This window comes from Bidens hawaiensis, unplaced genomic scaffold (genome assembly GCF_021521415.1).
Source record: "Bidens hawaiensis isolate Kalapana, Puna unplaced genomic scaffold, B.hawaiensis_p1.1 tig00001236_1, whole genome shotgun sequence".
Lineage (NCBI taxonomy): Eukaryota > Viridiplantae > Streptophyta > Magnoliopsida > Asterales > Asteraceae > Bidens > Bidens hawaiensis.
The window spans coordinates 1,646,583-1,665,901 of NW_027491070.1; the positions used below are offsets into that span (position 1 = coordinate 1,646,583).

The 19,319-nt window shown below is 37.9% G+C and overlaps 3 pseudogenes across 4 annotated transcripts; all 3 read left to right on the plus strand.

Annotated features, from left to right (window-relative positions):
• The first annotated feature begins 514 nt into the window (after positions 1-514).
• On the plus strand, positions 515-5,791 carry LOC143568632 (FIP1[V]-like protein; annotated as a pseudogene). The gene is made up of 9 exons (XR_013141603.1): positions 515-1,534; positions 1,899-2,131; positions 2,238-2,364; positions 3,029-3,097; positions 3,180-3,320; positions 3,399-3,500; positions 3,580-3,833; positions 3,919-5,032; positions 5,130-5,791. The product of XR_013141603.1 is annotated as an FIP1[V]-like protein (transcript).
• Positions 5,792-7,143: 1,352 nt separating this feature from the next.
• Positions 7,144-11,717, plus strand: LOC143568641 (actin-interacting protein 1-1-like; annotated as a pseudogene). The gene is made up of 6 exons (XR_013141604.1): positions 7,144-7,556; positions 8,689-8,850; positions 8,935-9,121; positions 9,195-9,618; positions 10,521-10,933; positions 11,012-11,717. The product of XR_013141604.1 is annotated as an actin-interacting protein 1-1-like (transcript).
• Positions 11,718-11,996: 279 nt separating this feature from the next.
• Positions 11,997-14,603, plus strand: LOC143567337 (ABC transporter I family member 1 pseudogene; annotated as a pseudogene). Of its 2 annotated transcripts, none has more exons than XR_013141398.1 (2): positions 11,997-12,333; positions 13,648-14,603. The product of XR_013141398.1 is annotated as an ABC transporter I family member 1 pseudogene, transcript variant X2 (transcript). The 2 variants fall into 2 exon arrangements; XR_013141395.1 differs by having other exon boundaries at positions 11,997-12,328.
• Positions 14,604-19,319: the final 4,716 nt, after the last annotated feature.

Consider the following 19,319-nt stretch of genomic DNA (forward strand, 5'->3'; position numbering starts at 1 on the left):
GGTATGGTATCATTTTAAAGCCCAAACCTTTATCGAAGCAGTCATGAGCCGATAAATCTTAAAAAATATTTAATTTTAGCTATTAGTCGGTATAACCCACACAGTCTATCAAACCTCTTATCAACTAAACTATGTTACCATTTCACTCATGAAACACCCCAATCGGACAAACCAAACAAGTAATGAAATATTGAACAAACCAACAATTTTCGCGTCTGGTTTCATAAAATTTGGGCTCAATATTGTAATTGGATATTTTATGTTAAATTATTCATATACTCTTCATCACACATCAATAACACTTTTATTGATATATAACTGTATAAGTTATGGTCAACAACCACAAACGTTTTTATCATGTAACTTACTACTTATTAGTTGGTAGTTACTACCTTCTTTTATAAAACCAAAGTAAAATCTATCTTTTCTATAAAAAAAAACATATAAAAACACATCACATGTTTATATAATAATAATAATAATAATAATAATAATAATAATAATAATAAAACAATGTACCCTAGTTAAAAAGATAAACATCTTCTCCAACATAAAATCCTGAAAACAATTCACTTACAAACAACATAAAAGATCAAACTCAAAACTCAAACCCAAACTCAAACCCTAACCCTAACTCCACTACATCACCAATTACATCCTTTTAACCTTCAATCTCCACAATTAACCATTCATTTCCATCAATTCCCATGAATTAACACCCAATTTCATCTTTTCAACGATCAATTAACCCAAACCCTAACGATCTATATAGCTGTTTTGAGATCTAATGGAAGATGACGATGAGTTTGGAGATCTGTACACCGATGTCCTCCAGCCGTTTCAGCCGCATCCGGTTCAACCACCGCCGCCGCCGGTGGTTCCGGTGGCTCGTACGGTTGATCTTAACGATAGGATTCCCAGCGATGATGAGGAGATTCTGTACGGGTCTAAGAGTTCTGGGTTTTTGAAATTAGGTGGGTCTGATGTGAACCCAGATGGGAATTTGAATAATATTGATGAATCTAGTGTTAGGGTTTTGGAATCTGATGATAATAATAATAAGATTAAGGAGGATTTGATGGAGGAGAATTTTGGGATTGAGGAAGCTGGGGAGGAGGAAGATGGGTTTTTGATTCCCGGGTTATCGGCGTCCGGAGTGCCCGGTGAAGGAGCGGGTGGAGGACCGGAAGGAGGGGATGAGTGGGATGATAGTGATAGTGAGGATGATTTGCAGATTGTGTTGAATGACGATACGGGACCCGGGATGATGGGGATGGACGGTGGCGGCGGTTTAGGCGGTGAAGATGACGATGACGGTGACAATTTGTTGATTGTTACGGGCGATGATCCGAATCATCATTTACCGACGAACGATATGCAAGATTGGGGGGAGGATGGTGGCCAGGGTATGGAAGGCGGAGAGAGGAAAGATATAATGGGAGGTGATGCCGGGAAAGGTGACGGTGGAGGTGCGGTTGCGCAGAAGACGGGATATGGAAATCTTGGGTATCATTCCTTTCATTCTCAGTTCAAGGTCAGTGATAATGTAATATGTGTATCGTGATCGTCTACTGATCTTGACGTGTACGTTGATGTATCTTAGATTGGTTTATAGTGTGAAAAGATGGTAAATGTACTTGCTTTTTAGTTTTTACGTATCGTTTCATGGATTAAATCAGGCAACCATTAAATGTGGTTATATTGTTGTACTGGCTTCTTTTATTGATAAATGAAAAAAAATATTTTTTTATGGAAATTTTGTTATTTGTTATGCGTTTAGACAATGGTCCATCGAGACCGTGCGTTCGTGCGTCTGTGCGGCTCATGTTTTAGATTATGATTAATGAGGTTTCTTAGTGATATAGTTTAATCTTTTTATTATTTGGGAAACTGTGTAGTATGTGAGACCTGGTGCTGCACCGATGCCTGGAGCGGGTCTTGTCGCACCTGGTGGGGCCCCGGGTCAAGTTCGTCCACCAGGAAGTATGTTATCTTTTGCGGGTCGAGGTAGAGGCGAATGGCATCCAGCTGGCATGAAAAACGTTCCACCCAATATGCAGAAAAGTTATGTACCGGTTTGGAACAACAATGGAGCGGGTCGTGGACTCGATTTCGCACTTCCTTCACATAAGTAATGACCGTATACTGCTAGCATTTGGTAATAATATTGCTGATGATTATCTATAAGTGGTTTATGGTTGTTTGCCAAGTATGATAACCTCCTGTTACCGTCTCAGGACTATATTTGAGGTAGATATTGATGGTTTTGAGGAGAAGCCGTGGAGACTACAAGGCATTGATGTATCAGATTTTTTCAACTTTGGTATGAATGAGGAAACATGGAAGGATTATTGCAAACAGCTGGTGAGTGATATTAAATTTCATGCACATTTATCGATCTTAACCAGGGCTGTTCAAAAAGTTAATGGCCCGCGGGCTCGCTTGAAAATAGCTTGAATAAAGCTCTGCTTGAGAAAAGCTCGAGTATAATTATCTAAACAAGCTGGGCTCGGCTTGGCTCAATTTTTAAACGATCTGAGCTCGAGCCAGGTTTGGCTCGGCTCGTGGCTCAGCTCATTGGTTTGTTTGTATTAAACCCTAAATTTTAATATATAATAATAATAATAGCATACCAGCGTAAGAAAAAAATAATAATCAATCTTTTATGTCACTCGAGCTTTAAAACATTATAAAACAAAAAGAACAAAAACATGACAATAATGCTATAAATTCTATATATATTTTATATAAATTGATGTTAAAAGTTATATTTTTGTTGTTTATATATCAAAATTTTTAAAAAGAATAAAAAATACTAAGAAATATAAAAAATCTAATGAGCTTGAGCTTGGCTCTAGCTTTAAACGAGCCGAGCTCGAGCTTGATTTTATAGCTCGATAAAGTTAAAAAGCCGAGTTCGAGCCAGCTCGTTTAAGTTTCAGCTTGCCGAGCCTTAATCTTAACATGATAAAAGGATGTGTTATGTAACTTATAAATACAAAATGTTGCCTTCATTTTTTGTTTGTAGGAACAACATCGCCTAGAGGCTACAATGCAAAGTAAGATTCGTGTTTATGAAAGTGGGAGGACTGAACAGGTATACATTGCTTTTATATTCAAAGCTCATACTTATTATATTGATGACAAATAAACAATGTGTTGTTTATTTAATGTTTTAGGAGTATGATCCTGATCTCCCGCCAGAGCTAGCTGCAGCTGCGGGTCATGAGATCCCATCTGAAAACCGCAACTTTGTAAAATCTGATGTGCAAATTGACTTAACTAAGGGATCTGGATCTGTACATTCTCGAATGCAATTGGTATGGGCTGTTTTTGACAAAAATGTACACTTTATTATGCCATTAAAGTCTAACTACATGATATTATGGAAAATACAGCCAACTGGAAAAGCAATACAGGTGGAAACTGGATTTGGCGAACGACTTCCATCGATAGACACAAGACCACCGCGAATGCGTGATTCCGATGCTATTATTGAGGTGATTGGTCAAATCTAATTTCCAGTTTACCAGTGTTCACTTTTCGCATTAACTGATTTGTTTTTTCTTGTAAAAACAGATTGTCTTGCAGAGATCTCCATCTCCAGAACGTGAGTCTACGCAAGAAGTTGATGTTGTAGAGCATGCTGAAGATATTAAAGAAAATCTTGAGATTGAAGATCAAGTTGGATCTGAAGCCGATCGTCTTGATAAACCACAAACTTATAACAATGGTAGAAAACGAGAAGCTTCTGGTAGGAGAGGACAGTTTGTTGGTTCCATTCATGAAGTGGCAGCTACAGGAGATCGGGTCCCGCATAATCACGTTGACAGGTAGGATTTAAAATCTTGATAGTGTTGTAATAGTTGCCTCGTCGTTTTTTTTAATTCTAATTGATTTTAACAATTATTATTGTAGGCCAATGAAGAGAACAGCATCCAGCAGATCACCTCGTTTGGCTGATAATCAAAATGAAGAGTCAACCGAAAGTGTTGACCGTAAGCAGAGTCATTCTTCATCTCCGGTTACACATGGCAGTGCCGATGACCGAAGCTTTGACCAAAACGATGCAACTAAAGATGTGGCTACTGCTGAAAACGCAAATGACAAAGATACTTTCAAAGATGAAAAAGCAAGGCATAAAATGAAGAAACAAAAAGTTTTCACTCAAGCGGAACATTCTTCTGTTGAAAGAGGCGAAGACCGAGAGGATTCGATTCACAGCGGAGGCTTCCGGAAACCCATGAAGGAACCGAGGGGTCGTGATGAAAGACAAGAGAGAGAAAGGCACCAAATGGCGATGAAGTGGGAATCAAATCAAGGGTATCGGTCACACCCGAAGTCTGAGAATTATGATAGAAAAAAAGTGTGAGAGTCTGAAGGAGTATGGCTTGATGACATGAGGAAAAGAAGCCATAAGGTTAGAGAAAACGAAAGAAGTGATAAAAACGAACACCGGTCAAGAAAACAGTTGGAAAATGGCGGTTGGAAGGGTGATTACGATAGAGATACGCTACCTGTTTTAAAAACTCAACCCCGTCATCATATTATTCCCGAGGGTATGCAGAGTAAGCGTGAAGACTCGTTGCATTCCCATAGAGAAAGTAGCAGTAGGCGAAAACGTGAACGTGATGATAATATGCAGCGAGAGAAAGTTGAAAGACCGAGAGAAAGAGAAAAGGACAAGTCTTGGTTGGGACATACGAGGATGAAAGAAGACTCTAGAAGTTCAAACAAAGAATACCAGTTTAAGGAAACGAGTTGGGATCTGGGTAGACGGGAAAAGTTTGAAAATGAGCCCGTTTCTAGGCATCGAGGACGTGATGATGTGTATGCACATGAATATAAGATTAATAATGATGAAAGAATGCCTTCAAGGCATGAAAGGGGATATAAAGATATGCATGGTATGCAAGAAAAGAAGCATAAAGAAACCCTAAAAAAGGGTAAAGAAATTGACACGGTTAATCATAATTCGTTATCCACTTCTCGAAGGAATCGAGAAGATCACAACAGTCAAAAAAGTGACCGGGTACGTAAATTAGCATTACCATATTTTCGTAACATAATAGATAAATATTCTTAAGTCGTATAAGCTTTATATTATATTTTACTTTTCGTGAAATTAGGTGAGCTCGAGAGGCCATAATGAACAACGAGCCATCGATCAAAATCTTATAACCCGAAAATCTTCCAAAAAACCGAGAGAAAAAGAAACCGCTTCATCTGATGACGAGCAATCCAAAAAAGGGCGTTCGAAGCTCGAAAGATGGACGAGCCACAAAGAGATTGATTTTGGTCTCGATACAAAAGAAACCGATCCTCCCACAAAGCTTCCGGAAGAATCCATTAAACCTCAAGAAACCCGGGAGAAGTTAAAGCCCGTGGTAGAAGAGAAAGACGAGGATGCAAAACCATCAGAAGATAAACATATGGACACTGTCGAGAAGTTGAAGAAACGAAGCGAGCGGTTTAAACTTCCTATGCCGAGTGAGAAGGAAGCTTTAGCTATTAAAAAGATGGAAAACGAGCCGTTGCCTTCTGCCCAGCCCGAAGCCCGACCAGAAGCTGATGTGAAACCCGAGCGACCTGCTCGCAAACGGCGCTGGACAAGTGGCTAAGTTTTATACATCGACTCGAGTATGAGATTTATGAGAGATTTATAACAATGTAGCCATTTTCCGTTTATTTTGTTTTGTTTCGCTTCTTGTTACTATAAAGGTGTATGTATATTTTGTGCGGAAAATGTAACGATAATAGCCGCCAAAGCTTGGCACAAAAGATATTATTATATCAGGTGAAGTGAGACATTGAGGTGTAGGACATTATGTAGTTGCAGCAGTAAAATGGTCTGAGATGCATGTTTTCTTTTACCAATTTTGATACAGGAAGGTGACTAGTGTGTTTAAATAGGATTATTATTATTATGTTGTATCATTACTCATCTTGAAACTTTATATACATGAGTCATCATATATTTTTATATATGAACCTGTTTTTTTAATTCAACTTATTTATTTTATATTTATATAAATTGTGTACTTTTACATCCAACCACCACTGCTTCCACGCGCCACACCATTTGCCATCGTTACCACCACCACCCGCCGTTTGCCACCATCACCAATTTTACTTTTACTTAATTTCTTGTCTTTTCCTACATATCAAATAACACAAACTCACAAAGTAATGATTTATATAATTCTCACTTTGTAATCAAACAAGACAATAAAATAATAATTATCCATTCCATTCCTTTGACCATTCGAGCAACGGAATAATAATTGTCCATTCTATTTAACTCTTGATTTTCTACATCTTATGTGATGTGTAAGTTGTAACACCAAAAATTAAATCAAAAATTTACATATATAGACTTGTCAATAATCTATGTTAGAGGTGCATAAACCGGGTATTTTTAGACGGAACCGGGTAGCAACCGATTCCGTTTATGGTCACCAAAAGTCAAAATCGGTCGGGTAGGAACCCGTTCCGATTATGGTTAGGTAGTTGATAGTTTTCAGGGTTTTTTTTGGATTTCGGGTCAAGTCAGGTTTTGACCGGGTATTGGTGGAACCAATTCAAGAGAGAAATCTAATTATCTAAGACCTGGTCAGTGCCGCAACATGGACGAGCTCGTCGGTGGGCCCGACTCAAGATGTATTATAAAAAATTATAAACTAGAGGGGGCGGGCTCAAATTTTCGGTCCAAAACATGTAAATTTCTACCACGTAAACAAATTTTCCGATGAAAAAATGGTTAATTTACACTACCGCGCAAAAAAAACGGGGGATCGGGGCCACCCGGACCCTAAGTAAGCTTCGTCCCTGGAAGTGATTGTACCCACGAGTCAGATACGAGTAAAAATTGATTCTTAGTCATGTTCGAAATCATGTATTTTGTGCACCTCTAATCTAAGTTAACCATTCAAAACACTATTATTATTATTATTATTATTATTATTATTATTATTATAGGCACCCCAAACACAAGACATAACATAAATAGTTTAACTACCTCTCTCACATTAATCACCACACGTTGTTTTCGCAAAATAATAATAATAATAATAATAATAATAATAATAATAATCAACAATCAATCCTTTGTATTAACATTACCATCAACATTCATTCTTCATTTCACATCCCAAAACACCATCAATGGCGAATCTCGTGGAATCATACGCCTGCACTCCCTCAACCGAACGCGGCCGCGGAATATTAATCTCCGGCGACCCCAAAACCAACGCCTTTCTCTACTGCAACTGCCGATCCGTTATCATCCGTTACCTGGAACGGCCATTAGAGGTCCAGGTGTACGCCGAACACGCATACCAGACCACCGTCGCCAGGTTCTCACCCAACGGTGAGTGGATCGCATCGGCTGACGTGTCCGGGATGATGAGGATCTGGGGGACACATAATGGGTTTGTATTGAAGAATGAGTTTCGGGTTCTTTCGGGTCGGATTGATGATTTGCAGTGGTCTGCTGATGGCCAGAGGATTGTGGCCTCTGGTGATGGCAAAGGGAAATCGTTTGTTAGAGCTTTTATGTGGGTTTGGTTTCTTGATCACAATGTGTTTGATGAAATGCGTCTATGAAAAATTATGGTTTTTCGGTTAATTACACGTAAATTTTGATAATTTGGTAATATTTAATTAAGCTAGGTGTTTTTCAATTTTAACCTGAAGTGTTATTATGTGGGTTTGGTTTGTTGATCACAATGTGTTTGATGAAATGCCTCAATGAAATTTAATGATTTTTCGGTTGATTAGAAGCAAATTTTTATAATTTGGTAACATTTAGTTAAGGTAGGTGTTTTTCAATTTTAACCTGAGGTGTTTTTATGTGGGTTTGTTTTCTTGATCACAACTTGTTTGATGAATGCCTCAATGAAAATTTACGACATTTTGATTAATTGCACGCATTGGTTTTATAATTTGGCAATATTTAATTAACCCACCTATTTTCGCAATTTAAAAATTTTCAGATTTTGTTTATATGAAGTATTGTAATCATGTAATGTAGTAGGTGCAAAAATCTGCAAACAGCCAATCAGTTTTTAAATTGGGTCCATGCCCTAAATTATTGAAACATAGAGTGTATGTCTGTTCTATATGTACGGTTCTTCTTGTTTTGATGTATATGTCTTTTTATTTCAAAATCTTGATAATTAGTGCTAGAGATAGACTCACTAATTACATTTCACAACATATATTTTCCATGATCTTTATCACAACATGTTTGACGATGCTTGAATGACATTTTAGAACCTTTTGTTTTTTTATTACATGCGTTATTTTTATATTTTGACGATATTCTGTTCAAATTTATATTTTCCCAATTTATTGTTTTGCAGATTTTGTAAACCTAAAGTTTTGTAATTATGTAATGTAGTAAGTGTAAAAATCTGTGAACAGCTATTTATTTTTGAAATTGTGCCCATGCCCCAAATTATGGAAACCTAGAGAGTGTATGTTCTTATTTTGGTGTATATGTCATGCTTATTTCTAAATCTTGAGATTTAGTGCTAGAGATAGATCATAGATCCACTGATTACATTTCACAATATATATGTTTAATGATCTTTAGCAGACGCATAAAGTTTTCAAGCGATAAATGTAACAATTTGACATTTTTTTGTACTACATTGGAGTACACTCATTTCTGCAATCTTCAAACAGGTGGGATTCTGGAAGCAATGTTGGAGAATTTGATGGGCATTCAAGGAGAGTTTTAAGTTGTGCATTCAAGCCAACAAGACCGTTTCGCATAGTCTCGTGTGGAGAGGACTTCTTGGTCAACTTCTATGAAGGACCACCATTTAAGTTCAAACAGTCACATAGGTTTGATTCATAACTGACCTCTACATAGCATGTTGTTGCATTTTGTATGACTGGATTATTATTCATTAACATTCTTGCACGCAGGGATCACACAAATTTTGTCAACTGTGTAAGATTCTCCCCAGATGGCAACATGTTCATCACTGTTAGCTCTGACAAACAGGGGCTGCTATATGATGGAAAAACTGCAGAGAAGAAGGGTGAGCTGTCATCTGAAGATGCTCACAAAGGTAGTATATATGCTGTTAGCTGGAGTCCTGATAGTAAGCAGGTAATTAAAATATATGTTGGTTTTAAATCTTTATGTATTCTTTCAGCTCAAAGTTAGGATTTTACCCTTGTAGGTGCTGACTGTATCAGCTGACAAGACTGCTAAAATATGGAATATATCAGAGGATTTTAATGGGACAATTGCAAAAACATTAACTTGTCCAGGTTCTGGTGGTGTTGAGGATATGTTAGTTGTGATGTCTGTGGCAAAATGAGTATATAGTTACTGTTTCTCTTGGTGGGACCATATATTTATATTCTGCAAATGATCTTGATAAAGAACCATTGGTTCTGTGTGGACACATGAAGAATATTACTTCACTAGTGGTGCTTAAAACCAGCCCCGAGACTATTCTGTCTAGCAGTTATGATGGATTAATATTCAAGTGGCTTCGAGGTGTTGGTTACAGTGGTAAGTTAGAAAGAAAGGATAAAAACCAAATCAAATGTCTTGTTGCTGTTGATCAGGAGATCATTTCTTCAGGATTCGACAATAAGGTAAAATGAAATTCATTTCATGGTCTTCATGTTTGATGTCTGAACTCTGATGATGCCATCATTGTAAGAAAGTTCTTGGTCAAACGGGTTCAGGTGAAAACTAGTAATCTATGGTCCGGGTGGGTCAGGTTGATCCAAGTAGGCCTGTAAACGAACCGAAAGAAAACACGGACAGGGCTTGTTGTGTTCCTTCGTTTAACTTTAACCAAACAAATGAACGGACTGGAACACTTAAACGAACGGATTTTCTTGTTCATCCGTTAAGAAAATTGTACATGTCTGTGTTTGTTTGTTAATATAATACTCTGAATGAATGGTTCACAAACACAATGAATGTACATGAATATAAACCAAAACGAGTTAAAACGGGAATACCATCATCGTTACATCAAACATTTTTAAAGTAAACATATATTTCTTCACGAAGTGTTTCAAAATATAAAAATCAAAATGGTTTCAAACTAATATTAGTAAGAAATAAAATTGGATGAATATTTAAACGAACTTAAACAGATGAATGCTTATAAACGAATCTTAGTGAACAAAATAAGCAAACGCAAATGAACGAGTGGGACATTTGCTCATGTTTGTTCGTTTAGTTAAATAAACAAATGATTGTGTTCATGTTAGTTCGTTTATTGTATGAACGGACATAAACGAACTTCCCTCGAACGGTTCATTGAATGCTTTGTTCGTTTTCAAGCCTAAATCTGTGAGACTTTCTAAAATTCATATATAATAACTATAAAATATGAATACAAACATGTTTTATGAGATTATGAGGTTTTAGGCATTTGCAAATACATTTTGGTTTGACTTTTGACCCATTTGGCGGGTGCCCAAAAACGGTTAAAGATATACCGTCACACCCGACAATCATTCTTATCATATGTAATACTCAGATTTGGAGGATTCCTCTAACTGGAGACGGATGTGGAGAAGCAAATATTATTGATATCGGAAGTCAACCAAAGGACTTAAGTGTTGCTATTCGTAAGCATGAACTTGCATTGATTTCAATCGAGACAGGTGTAGTCCTCCTTAACGGTACACAAGTCTTGTCAACCGTTGACCTAGGGTTTACTGTGAGTGCATGTTCAATTGCACCTGATGGATCTGAAGCCATTGTGGGAGGGCAAGATGGTAAATTGCACATTTATTCAGTCAACAGTGAGTCTCTTACTCTTAACGAAGAAGCTGTCCTTGAAAAACATCGAGGTGCTATTACAGTTATACATTATTCTCCGATGTTTCTATGCTTGCCTCTGCTGATGCCAATAGAGAAGCTGTTGTTTGGGATCGGGTCACCCGAGAGGTAATGCCATCAAATATTATTTTTGAAAATATAGAAAATGAGTTGAAATTATGTTAATTATTATTATTTTATTAACAGATAAAGCTTAAGAACATGTTATACCACACGGCTCGTATAAACAGCTTAGCTTGGTCACCTGACAACACCATGGTTGCAACCGGGTCGCTGGACACGTGTGTGATTATTTATGATATAAGCAAGCCTGCAGCGAGCCGTATAACCATCAAGGGCGCAAACTTGGGTGGGGTCTATGCTGTCTCCTTTGTTGATAACAACACGGTTGTGAGCTCTGGCGAAGACGCCTGCATCCGTTTATGGCATGTTGCCCCACAATAAATAAATAAATAAATAAAAGATTTAAGTGGCACAAAAAGGTTTCTTGAAAATGTGCCATTTTCTTTCTTTCTGCTAAATATTTTTTCCTTTTAGTAGAGCTGGTTGTGGGGTGTGGATAATGCAGTTGCAGACTTGCAGTAGTTGATAGTGATGCTTTTTTGGGCTGGGTTGACCCGTGGTCAACAAGACCGTATTTTGTTAAGAATTTCAGGGAAACCGAGCATTTTGGCCCAGAAGACTGTTGGATGTTTAAGATATGCTTGCTGGAAAATGGGATCACTATACAATTAAAGCGTTTTCGAGAGATGGTGATCTTGTTGGTTTTGATTTTGTTTTCTTTTATCTTTTAAATTATGTAATAAACGCGTTTTTGATGTGTTTTTATGGTGTAATAACTTTTGGATTTGCAGTTGTTTTTATTGTATGTGGTGATGAAATATTTATATTGTTTGGTATTTAACCTTTCCATTTAAAAACAAGGTGGTTTGATTGTGTTTCTAGTTTTCTGTTTGTCCATAAATTATGTTAGATCTATATGCATGTGTTCCTAGTCATTTATTTTAGGTATATTGGTTTTTTATTAATCTCAACTATCGCCTTTAGGACGCTGTCGGTCCCAATTAATGAATTGGTTGCTGACGGTTCTAACTTTTAACGTATTTGTTTCCAATGGTCCGTGACTAACAGAATCCTAACATTATATCAATAGTATCGCAGCTCAATCGCAGCTCACACGCTGACAAAAGACCGGAACTCTGTTTCCAAAAAACATACATGTAATATAAGCGTAACACTAACCATAACTTTTTATAAAACGAAATGCATACGACTAAGTGGTTAAAGTAGGACGCATACTAAATCAGTAAAACCGAAACTATTTTGGACTCCACTTGCTACTATTTAAACATTTGGACTAAACTCATAAATTGAACATAAATTAAGTAACTTCTTTGCTGATCCATCTGTTCCGATTAACTTCCGGCCGCCGGCTCGCCGCCGCCACCACCGTATTCCGCCGTACCGCCACCAGCTTCTCTGTTACTGCTTCAATTCCGTACAGTAAGGTTTTGCTTACCGTCTTCTATTTCATGATTATGACGTCATTGTTTCCGTTTGATAAATGTATCTGAATAATTTGTTAGCTGAAAGTGTAGTAGTAATTTGAAATAATAGATATGTGGAATGTGTATATCATTATTCATTATGCTAGCTTTGTTAAGGAAATTAGGAGTGTGTTTATTTTATTGTATGTGTAAGTTATGCACACCAAGTGTTTGATAAAATGCCTATGAAAATTTTGAACTCAAATCTTGTAGTTTCAAAGTCCAAAATTGGCCCTGCTGACCCGGCTTTAAGATTAGCTCTCTTTTTAGGACAGTGGTCATGAAATATAGATATTAAGTTGTTGCTATAGTATACTTAATTTACACATAATTTGAATAATCTGTGAATGCAACATGAATTAACAAGATCACGAGTTTTGTTTTGGCTGCTACTACATGTCAGTTCTGAGTTTCTGCATTTTTTGATGTTTTTTTGTGAAGTTTTAATTTGTTTTTTGAATGACCTGGCTTCCATCCACACATTTAGATAGACATTTTATACAGTACCAATTTGCAAAAATGAGCTGCTATGATGCAATGATGTCCTTGATGAGATTAGCTTGTCATATTTTGTTTTAGCAGGGCGCTATCTGTTAAGGCTATGTGTAGTGGAGGGGCTACAAAATGGGGCGAAGGATGAGTTTTTGTTTTAGGGGTGTAATGGTGTTGTAGCCCCATATGTATATATAATTATATATCACACACACAAACAATTATAATAATAATAAAACAAAAGGTGATGAAGGCGATAAGAATTCATCTCCCCCCACGTTTCGGCCCTTTGTCGCCGGGGGGGGGGGTGTTGCGGTGTTCACAAAAAAAGGAGCCCCATTTTGGCTTGTTTGTTGCCCCACTACATACAGCTTAATGACTAAATGTACTTTTGTGTTCAGTTTATGATTACAATGAGTATAGTTAATTTAGAGTTGTATAGATGGTTTGATTTATCGTTCTCTTCTTGTGGCATTTCTATTGTTTAGTTCATATAGTTACTTGCCAATTTGTTAGTTCATTAGATCAAGAAAAACATATAGTATGGCTGATTTAGCAGGTATCATTCATGATAATGTAAACAGGTTGAAATTAAAAATAAGAGCAGAGCTTGTAATTACCAAATTTGTTGTTATCTTGATGCAATCGTGTTATGTTCATGAAGAATCTTCGGTTTTGATTGTGTTTCTTAAAACCTGTTATGACCTTAACTAAATGGAATATTGCTAGAACGGACCGTTTTGATCTGAACAAAGTTATCCTTCTGTGATTTATTCATTGCAGATCATTAGTTAGGTTGCATGAGCCACTAAGAAAACATGTCTATACGTGGGCCCCCACTTCCTCGACTCCTTCTCAACAATGTTTCTTGCATGAGAAATGCCCAGCAAATCTTACGTCACACCAACATATCCATTCACGACGGTGGGGCCCTCGTGCTCACAGGTGCAAACGGGTCGGGCAAGTCAACCTTCTTACGCATACTAGCCGGATTCTCCAAGCCATCAGCCGGTGAGATCCTATGGAACGGTCACGACATAACCGAATCAGGCGTTTTCCACCAATACAAGCTTCAACTCAACTGGCTGTCATTAAAAGAAGCTATTAAAAACAACTTCACAGTTCTTGATAATGTTCAATGGTTTGAAGTCCTTGAACATAAAATGGGTAAGTCTTTGCTGGCTTTGGAGTTCATGGGCCTGGGGCGACTGGCCAACGAGAAGGCCCGTATGCTTTCAATGGGCCAAAGAAAAAGGTTACAGCTTGCAAGAGTTATGGCTATGGATCGGCCCATTTGGCTTCTTGACGAGCCTTCGGTCGCTTTGGATGATGAAGGTGTAAGGCTTTTGGAGCAAATGATTGCAGATCATAGGAGCCAAGGTGGAATAGCCATTGTGGCAACACATTTACCTATTAAGATTGAAGATGCTATGATATTAAGGTTGCCTCCAAGGTTTCCAAGAAGGATAACTTTAGTAGACATGCTTCCCCATTGAGGTGAATTGACCAATTACCCTTTTGAATATTTGTTATTTGTTTGAGTTGATGAATTGCTTAGCTTTCTTTCCTTGTCCATCCTACATGAGAACATTCAAATTACTGAAAAATAATTCTTATTTTTTATTTTGTATACCAACTTGATAGCAACCATTAAGACATTTTGTATCGGATTTATGCAATCTTTTTGTATAGAAGTGGACTTTATTATCTATAAGTCTATAACATGAGGCGTGACTTGTATTAGTGAAGAAACACTAAATGACCCCGGCAGATTACGGATAATCTTAGGGTTAAGTAGATGTTTCCCACGAGGGTTAGGTCCGGCAAAGATGGTTATTCTTCTCGACCTGCAAAACAGACACCGTAAGCTCGTCACTGAGAAGGGGGGGGGGGGGTTCCTCCTTGTGACCACCATCCGGCGTGAGAATCAGACTAGATTGCTCTGAATATGTGTATATTGAGAGAAATAGCTAGAGAAGATAAGATGATGATACCGTTCCAAGGTGTTGGAGTATTTATAGGCGAAGGTAGGTTTCCAAGCAGGTACGGCCAGCTGTATATAATATTCCTTTTCCACCAACCACGGGCTACGTTCGTGCCACGATGGGAGTTGGTGGGTAGGCAGCGGCTGATAGTGACATTTTGTACTGGAGCGTGCTCCTCCTCGTACTATTGTCGGTGAGCTGTCACCCTGTGATTGGTTCATGGGCTGCTTTTGTCAGATCTTGTCTATTTGTCCATACCTTGGTAGGTATAGTACAAAAGATCTTCTAGAAGCGTACGGACTGGCTCTTTTGGGCGGGAATATTCCCGCCCTGCTCATCCCTTCAGGTGACATTGCTGAAGTATAAGAGTTAGTGCCTTATGCGTGTAGCCTTACTGTTAGTGCGGGTAGCCTTCCTTCTTGGCTTGTACCCACAGCTGCAGGAACAGGCAGGGTATTTACCAAGGGAGGCTTAAAAAACGAAAGGTTAACTTATTCAAAACACTTAGAAAATTGCTAAGACGATATTTCCCGACTTGCGTTGAGTTTCACTTGCCAACCTCAACAAGAATGAAGCCGAACGCGCCCGCGATCAAGCTCAAGCTACCCTTCAAGAAGCTCTATCTAATAAGGATTGGCTTCTACGAGAAGTGTTGCCGCAGGTACGCGTAGCTCCATAATTTCTTTGCTTTGCGCTTTTCTTTATACTTAGAAAAGTTTTTTATATATATTTTTTATTGTAGGTTGTGCATCGGATTTTCGCGAACACATCTTATGACGATGCCATGAGCGCAGCCCTCAACGCTTCTCATGAGGATGGGGAGAAGGCTGGCTTCTTGCTTGGTCTAGGATTTGCAGAGAAAGGCATCCCGCCTTCCAGATTTCCTTTACACGATGTTAACACTGAAGCTGCCTATGACCAAGCTGTGAACCAGTATGCTGCCTTCTCGCATCCGGTTGTGGAGAAGATTAATGAAGTTGCTGCCGCTAATGACGGGCTAGCTGTTCTCAAAGCTTTCCTCGAACCGCCGCAGCCGACTGATGGTGCGGGTTCAAGTGGGTTTGGAGGAAGTGGTCCCGAGACTTGAATCTTGAGATTCCTTCCAACCGTTAGGATAGATTTGTATTTTTTGTAGGCGGGTAGATACCTAGCCATTTTGTAATGTTTGAACAACTTTTATTGTGAATAAAAATATTTTGTACGCCTTGCCTTGTAAACATTATATGATTTGCTCATGCATATTTTAGTTTAACTTAGCAATTTTCTAAGTGTTTTGAATAAGTTAACCTTTCGTTTTTTAAGCCTCCCTTGGTACAGTACCCTGCCTGTTCCCGCAGCTGTGGGTACAAGCCAAGAAGGAAGGCTACCCGCACTAACAGTAAGGCTACACGCATAAGGCACTAACTCTTATACTTCAGCAATGTCACCTGAAGGAATGAGCAGGGCGGGAATATTCCCGCCCAAAAGAGCCAGTCCGTACGCTTCTAGAAGATCTTTTGTACTATACCTACCAAGGTATGGACAAATAGACAAGATCTGACAAAAGCAGCTCATGAACCAATCACAGGGTGACAGCTCACCGACAATAGTACGAGGAGGAGCACGCTCCAGTACAAAATGTCACTACCAGCCGCTGCCTACCCACCAACTCCCATCGTGGCACGAACGTAGCCCGTGGTTGGTGGAAAAGGAATATTATATACAGCTGGCCGTACCTGCTTGGAAACCTACCTTCGGCTATAAATACTCAAACACCTGGAACGGTATCATTATCTTATCTTCTCTAGCTATTTCTCTCAATATACACATATTCAGAGCAATCTAGTCTGATTCTCACGCCGGAGGGTGGTCACAAGGAGGAACCCCCCCCCCCCCCCTTCTCAGTGACGAGCTTACGGTGTCTGTTTTGCAGGTCGAGAAGAATAACCATCTTTGCCGGACCTAACCCTCGTGGGAAACATCTACTTAACCCTAAGATTATCCGTAATCTGCCGGGGTCATTTAGTGTTTCTTCAATTAGTTTACGCAATCTTTTATTTAAAAACATTAATTGTATATATGTAACACAAGTTTGAATGGAACGTTTAAGGTCCGAACTAAAAACATGCTCGAAACTGTTACGAATGGGCATGAAGGATTAGACACAGAAGGGCAACTTCCCTTGTCTGGTATTTACTTAACCAGTTTTATATCTTTGGCGATTAGTTGCTCTTTTGTGTCCAATCCTTCTGGTCCATTCATAACAGAAACTTTACTAAAGTTAAGAGTTCAAATTAAACTGTCAAGAACTCTATTAGTGAGATTAGCCGATGAGATCTCTATGCAAGTAGAGGTGGCATAATTCAGTTTACAATGTTGAATCTAATGAAAGTCATTCCCCTCATTAGTCACGTCTGCGCCACATCAACCTTCCATCATTAACATCACCCTTCAATCAAGGAAATACATCATTCTCTACCATTCCATTATTTCATAATAAAAAGAATTGAAAAACAAAAAAAGAAATATAAATAAAATAAATTGATTTGGAGACCACTTGCGTGACGATAAAGACGATGGTCATTATGCTCAGTCATGTATGACCAGAAAGGGGGGAGGGGTTGTTCTAGGGAGACCCCTCGCGTGAGGAGAGTCACCTAAGCAACCACGTCAGACCAATGGGCTTCCTTACTGAACCACACCAGTTAGCCTAATAAGATTCACTTAAAGTAGGAATTTATAGAGAATGAGATAAGGACAAACATTTTTCAGAGTATATAAAGATTGCATTCATTGAGAAAACAAATATGGATACCAAAGAAGAGAAATGGCAAAAGGGAAAATGGCATATACGATCATGTAGAAAGGTAAAAAAGCATATGATAAAACTAGTAATGCTAGGAAGAACAGTGAAAGTGCTTAAACAAATGAGAAAAGTAAATAATCACAAACGTTTTAAAAGTTATTACAATTGACACATGTAAAGAAAAACAAAACAAAAATAGTAGAAAAGGCTAAGATTATATAAACTTAAATAAGGCTATGTGTGGCGGAGGCACTTTAACATAATTTTTAACAAACGAACACGGATACAAAGTTTTGTTTGGTGAAGTATTCGTGAACGGTTTGTTTGTCTGTCTGACAAAAGCTTAACGGGCAAACATAAAATTTTATTATTTTGGAATTCTTTCTTAAAATTTGTTCTTTTTATATTGTTTTTAACACCCAACTTTTATTTAACTAGACTAGAAAGTTGCTAGACTAAACTAAGCAAACATCCCGGATACATATCAAAAAACTAAGTTTACACTAATCATCTCACTCTAAACTAGTTAAGCTTGTCTTGATTTTAACTCAAACGAAACTAAGGCTCCTAACGTCTTGATCCAGCAAATGAAGACATGCTTAATTGGGAATGAATATACTATATATAAAGCATGAGTGGGGGACCTCTTAAATTTTAAGAGATACCAAACTTATTGCTTTAAGTACACATCACAATGCATATGATTAGGACACTTTAGGGACAATTTTGTCTTTTGACAATTTTGTCTTTTAGCAAAAACAATGTACAGTTATTTTTAAATTATTCAATAATAATTACAAATTTGGTCCTTTAAATGTAATTACATTTTGTTAATTTATAGAATAGTTACATATATACCCCTTATTTTAAACCAACTACCCCCATAACGTTTAAACGTTTATAACTTTTTCACACGTTAATATTATTTAAAAAACATTATACCATAAAAACGAGTATTTTATTGTTTTTATTTTGAGTATCATATTGCTATATTTTTTTCATTTTAAAAACTTAATGTGTTATGTGATTACCATTAAGAACCGGCAAAACGGGTCGGGCGGGTTCGCCATTCGGGTCATGGGTCTAAAAGGTTAAGGTTGGAATTGGTCGATACACAAAAGGTTAATTTGGTTTGTCTCGGGATGAGTTCGGGTTGAAAGGGGTTAAATCAGTACGGATTTCGGGTTATAACATTGTCAGGCGGAACGGGTGGTTGGTCAACACTCATTCAATGTAGTGTTAAATACCTGATTGCGCGCGTACAGTCGTTTGACGTGCTTACTAACACCTTACACCAGTTGAGCTTTCATTGCCGCATTACGAGCATATTATCGTCGGGTTACGTGTATACTGTTGTGAAGTCACGCACTTACTGAAACGGTAACACAGTTATGCGTTCGATGTCATGTTTGCGTACATACCCCGCTGTATTGTGCGGGCACCCAGCTAGTATGATTTTAAGAGAGAGATAAATGAAGTGTTATAGGTTTGTGAAATAACGTGTCTTTCTAATAACTCTAAGAATTCAATCTCGTGATAAACAATAATATAGATTTAAAAATAAAATTAAAAAGTATATGCACATTAACTATTAAAAATTGTAATATGAGGTTAATGAGATGATGTTGGAGTGGTAAGGGAGAGACTTGGTGTTTCATGTGACCCATATTCGATTTCTGATCTCC